We start from the raw sequence: 6,000 nt of genomic DNA, 5'->3' as shown, positions 1-6,000 counted from the left end.
AAAATAAGAGTAAAAAAATAATATCATTAATCAGCTTTGCCTGTGTCTTCTTTAAATTTGTACCTCCAGTACCTGGCATTAAATTTTTTGGTGCACAGGGCTTGGCCTGAACAAGTGACATTTATGTCATGTCTGGTCCTCATAACAAATGAGTTCGACACCCCTGCTCTAAGGCATAAAGGTAGGATTGGACTACCTCCAAAGACACTGTTTTGATTGTCAGGGGAGGGGTGCTGGTAGTAGAGCATGTACGGTAAGTAGGTTGGCCAGATACAATGGTCATCATTACTTTCCCCTGGCTTGAATTGTGACTCTGTTCTTCAGGGCTACCCCATCCCTGAATTGTGAAATGGGACTAAGATGAAATGTCCTTGAATAATCCTAATGAAAGCTCAGTAGCTCACTTTAGAGCTAGGACCTGTAAAGAGCTCCAGCTTTGAAGAAACAAATTGGCTTCCTTGGCCAGTTTCATCCCCCCCTCCCCATCACGACAAGCTCAAGACTAGTGTCTATCTGCTGTCCCCAGGTTCTGGGGGGTTCTCTGTGTCTTAAAGTATGCATGTGCCGTATTTCCTACTATATCACTGACCCTGTTTGCTACATTCTATATGTGTGGGGTGTCAAATGATTCTCTGCTCACGTTCCATATAGTAAGGATCTTCTGAGCAATGGAAACAAAAGAAGGGGTCCCCAGTGTGGTGCCCATGGGCACCATGGCGCCAACACCTTTATTGATGCCTACCAAGTGGTTTTACAAAGTGGGTGGGGCCAGGTAGCATTTTTACCTAGCAGCACTTCTGATTGACCATTGGAAATCTGGCTGCGCAGTTTCAAAACAACATTACTTCAGCAGCAGCTACCACAACACAAGGAACGTCGCTGTATGACTGAAGGGAAGCTCTGTGTAAGCAAGAAAATGCATTTTTCAAATATATGTTCATTTTAAACGGCATCTTGTTAAGTAGCGTTTCTGACTGAAATCTCAAGGAGTTATTATTACACTTCTACATAACCTCACTCTCCGACATTTTGTGGTAGGTTCCACATTCTCTGGCAGCCAGTTGGTGTTTGGCTCTGCCTCCTGTGCCTGTCATGTTGTGGTTACATCCACCACCCTTTGTCAGAACTCCAAAGGTGCCCACAGGCTCAAAAAGGCATATTTGACATTGGATGTAGCATGTTCTTAACTCGTTTCTCGCTCAGGCTAACCTTTTCATGACACATTTTTCTTAATCTTCCTTGCAAAGAGCTTTGGCTTTTCAAAAATTTAGATTAGTAAGGGCAAGAAGCTTATTGCCAATGGAAAATATGGTTGTTTTGTTACACATTTGATATTGTATGTTTGCTGTGCAACTTCAGCTTTAAGGCATGAATACACTTGCATCATTCTCTCCTTTTTGTATAATTTCATAATATGCTATGAATAGAGGAGTTCAGTTGCTTGCACTGTTGGTCCGCACCTTTCATGCCCAAGCATAAACCTGTGTTTTAAAAATCCACCCAGTTTCATGAGAAGGTATAACAGCTATTTCAATAGATTTACATAAGCGAGTTCATGGAATATATTTTAGCAACAAAAAAAAAAAGTTAAATCATATAACAACGTAATGACTTCAAGAAGCCATGCTTAGTTAAATCTTTCTCTTTCTTGCTGTTAAGAAGGTGATGGAGCTTTCACAGCCATTGCTAGGACCACATTAATTCCTGTCCCCTGTCCAGGGCTTGCTTGTGCGGCTCTTGATACGGCCTACCACAACCACTTCCACACTAACCAGGGAGCGTGGAATGGCTTGCTTAAATGACCCTTACCCTCCTTGGTGTTTAGATTCTGGAGAAATTTCCCCAAATGAGTTGGTGGTAGGCATGAAGCTCTAGATTGGTGCTCTTTCTACACAGCTAGATTGAAGGGATTTTTGAGCCCTCGTGTGGAAGTAAATTGCATTCACTGAAACATGCGGCTGGATAATCCTCATGGCATTTGGGACTGAAGTAGTTAGTGAGATATTGCTGTGGAGCACAGTTGTAGATTTCAGTGTTCAAGAAAACTTTCAGTATTAACATAGCAACATATGTTAGAATTGCTTATATTCCTGAAGTATTTTATATCACACAAGTTTTACTGTGCTACTGCACTATAATTTTGACAGTGGAGCAGGACATGGTTCTTGAAGCCTGTGTTGTTGTTGCTGTTGGTATACAGATGGCCAGTTAAAGCATTTGGTGGTGGTGTAACAACTTTTGACAAATGGTCTCTGTGTTCCATCTAAATGTAAAGGTGCAGAAGAAAAGCAAATTGAAAGTCTATTTTTTTAAGTTTTCCTCTGAGAATGTAAAAGTAGTAAACTTGAGAAATTAGGTTCCACTATATTGAAATATATGAGAGGGAAGAAAACACTACATCCTTTTCAGTCCCTTTGGTGCCCAGTTAAACCTCCAGCCTTTTAACCGGTTTGTTTGCCCTTATTTGTCATTCAATTCCAGCTGCCGAGAGCAGTTAACACCCAGGCTCTGAGTGGAGCGGGAATATTGAGGATGGTGAACAAGGCTGCCGACGCTGTCAACAAAATGACAATCAAGATGAATGAATCGGATGCAGTAAGAGCTGATTTTTCGACTTGAATAATGAGATGAATTAATGAGGCTCAACAGTTGCATTTTAAGACTGTAGGAGTAGAAAATCGGATATTAATTTACTTATTGGCTTGGTTTCTCAATTGCATCAGTTGACCACCATGGTTATACTGAGTTAATTTGTTTCCTTAAAATGGGGGGGGGGGATGTAGTCTGCAATGGTAACAATTTCTAATGGTTTGAGTTTTTTCACTTATTGCCAGTGGTTTGAAGAAAAACAAGTTTGAAAATCTAGATCAGCAGCTTCAAAATTTCATGGTAGTGCAGAAACCTTGATCTGCCACAGAAAAGGTAGGTATTTTCATCTTATGTTTTCACTTTCAAAAGTGAGCTGTATGAAATTTGGGCTGGGATCCTATGAATGAGAAACATGCCAGCTAAATTGTCTCTCCTGTGGAGCGCCCTTCTTCTTCCATTAAAACTTCCATCTGTACAAGATCAATAGTTTTCAAAGGACACTTGCACAAACTGAAGTTTTAGTGGAAGAGGAAGTTTTTTCCGTGGCACAGAATATCGAGCTTGCATGGAACTCATTAATAGAATCCATACCTTAGGCACGTATTCAAAGTATCAAAATACTCATTTATCCAGCAAAGGAGTTTAGCCCTATGTACAAGCTCCTTCTCCTACATAAAGGCTTTTATGTATGTTAAAGCTTTTTAGAAATTCAGAAAACTGCTCTATACTCCACCCACATTTTTATTAAAGAATTTTACTTTGTAAAGTAGTTAAAAAAGAGATTCTGTAAGAACACAGTGTATGTTTTGTATGTTTTCTGAGCTGCTCAGTTACTATATTCACCTTATTGGTGCAGTAAAGGTAAGCCTTGTTAAATTCCTTTATAAGGACTTTTATGCAGGGTTTTTTTCCATTGGATATACTGCTCTCTCGATGCAGAGTATTTGCAGCCGAATTCTCAAATCAATCTACACAGGGGCTTTCCCCGCAAATAAATTCCCAGAGTACTTGGGATACCTCGGATTAAATCTCCGCATGTGCCAGTGAAAATGTGGAGCATCTGAACCAAAGGGGGAGTGGTCACCAATGTCGTTGTTATGCGGCTTGCCACCTCCCTATTTTTTGATCATGCATGTGCTTTACTAACAGATTGATCTTGCAATAGATCGTATGCGGGGGAAAGACTCCTGCCCCCTACAAATACTGCTTTGTAATTGGCTGTAGTGTTTTTTAAAAATACATCACCAGCCCTGTGGTGGGATTCTTTCATTTTAACTGAGCTGAGTAGTTCCCCTTTGGGGAGTGGGATGGGGGGTGCAGTTGAAGAAGACGTTAAATGGAGACTGGAGAAATAAGCAGCCATATAGGTTGTTTGTGATTATTCCAGCATTATATCTCTAGTCCTGCACTTACAAACAAACAAAAAATGGCTTTTATGCCTATCCTAAAGAGGACATATATAAGGGGAGGGTGGCAAATCAGCCTGGTTCTGTTTGATTCTGCCAAGGCCTGAAACTGACCAACACTTGTGTGAAACTGACCAGTTAAGCAGCTGCATAGGTCATGAAACTGACCAATTAAGCAGCTGCATAGGTCGTTTGTGATTATTTCAGCATACTCTCGCTAGTCCTTCACTTGCAAACAAATGAAACCTGTTTAGCTGTAGTTTGAAACTGACCAACACTGTGAAACTGACCAAATAACCAGCCTCATAGTATTCCAGTGTTGTCTCATTAGTCCTGCACTCACAAACAACAAAAAAGATGGCTTTGAGGGGAGGGTTGGAGGAGGGGGAAACACAAGTGGGAGGGAGAAGCGAGAATGGTCATGGGGAGAAAAACCCAAATTGACTAGTATGCACAGGATCAGCTTTCGATTTGGGATCAAGACAGACTTTAAACTAGGGCTAAAATAGCATCCAGAAAATGCAGGGGAAATGAGGGGAGAGCAAGGTGAATACTAAAGGTCAGAGAAAACGTGCATAATGAAAACAAAGCCCCAAAGTAGCTGGGTGTGTGTGTGTGTGACGGCGACAGAAACAGCCCATGCATTAAAGGTCTAAAACAGAATGTGTACATTGTCACAGCATATGAATGCTGTGTAAAGCAGTGAATGAGGTGAGTGAATTTACAGCTGCGCAGTTGTGCTTATTTCCAAAATACATTGAGTTGGATCCTGCTGCTCAGCTCAGAGTTCCTCCGGTGCAAGAGGCAGACGAAGATTCTGCCCTTAGCTAAATAGAATAATAGGATACAATCTATTGAAATGTTTAGCATAACTTTATAATCACACCACTGCTTTACTTAATAATGTGATGTCATCCCACTTATAAATTAGGAAGTCAGGAATGGGCTGTTTGTATCCAAGCAGTGTTTCAGCAGCCTGCTCCTTTTGATAATGTTTTTCAAATGTATGCATACTTGTGAATCTGACAAACTTGAATGTGTAACTGTTACTAAATATGGGGGTTGACCATATATATGTCCATCTTACTACTGCTTGCTTTACAATCTCTTTAACTTTAAAATAGTAAAGTACTGCTGTGTAAGCTTTAGCTGTAGCCTTATTACTACATGTTGGCCTTTTCTAGAGATGTCCATTTGATACTCTAACAGATATTTCTAATGTTCTTGTGTATACTTTGTCTATATGGTAGTGATTGTACCAGACAGCTGATTCCAGAGCTTCATTTAGTGCCTTAGAATAAAACTTGTCACAATTCACTTTGAAATTTTCGTTAAAACCCAAAGACCTTACTGGTTGTATCAAAATGTATTAGGCTAGAATTGTGCTAGAGAACTGCTTGCTTTCCCTCTGCCTGTGGAATTCAAATAAAAATAGTTCTGTGCCCACTTATCTATGACCAAATGGTAATGGTAGAGAGAGAGAGAGTGTGTGTAGCACATCTTGATTTTTATGGCTGTGATACTTATTAATCTTGAACTAGCATATGTGATTAATAATTAATAATTAATAAGGACAAGTGGAGGATCCAGAAAGACTCACTAGGAGCATCTTATTTTATCCCTTTACGGCCCCCCACATTATTTCCTCTTAGCCTCTCACCATTCCCTGCTTACTTCCTCACCCCTCCCATCCAACCAACATACCTTTATTTGCCCCCTTTTCAGCTTCGTCTAGGCAACTTTCTAACTTTTACTTCTGCCCAACCTAACTACCTTTTTCTGTTCTCTCCTCTTCAGCTTCTCATCTCTCTCCTTTGTTTTTTCCTCCATCTTATCTTTTACCTTTTTCAGGCTCAACCCCTAAAATATATATATAAGGGAGGTTAAAATACCTCAAAATAATAGAAGCAGTGTCTGTAGCTTTAAGAGATAAATGCCACTGAGATCTTACAAGATTATGTCTTGAGATGTTGGTGGGCATTTTGGGGTTGCTAGGCAGCCACAG

This window comes from Euleptes europaea, chromosome 4, assembly GCF_029931775.1.
Source record: "Euleptes europaea isolate rEulEur1 chromosome 4, rEulEur1.hap1, whole genome shotgun sequence".
NCBI lineage: Eukaryota > Metazoa > Chordata > Lepidosauria > Squamata > Sphaerodactylidae > Euleptes > Euleptes europaea.
Note: the sequence above shows the minus strand (reverse complement) of the source record.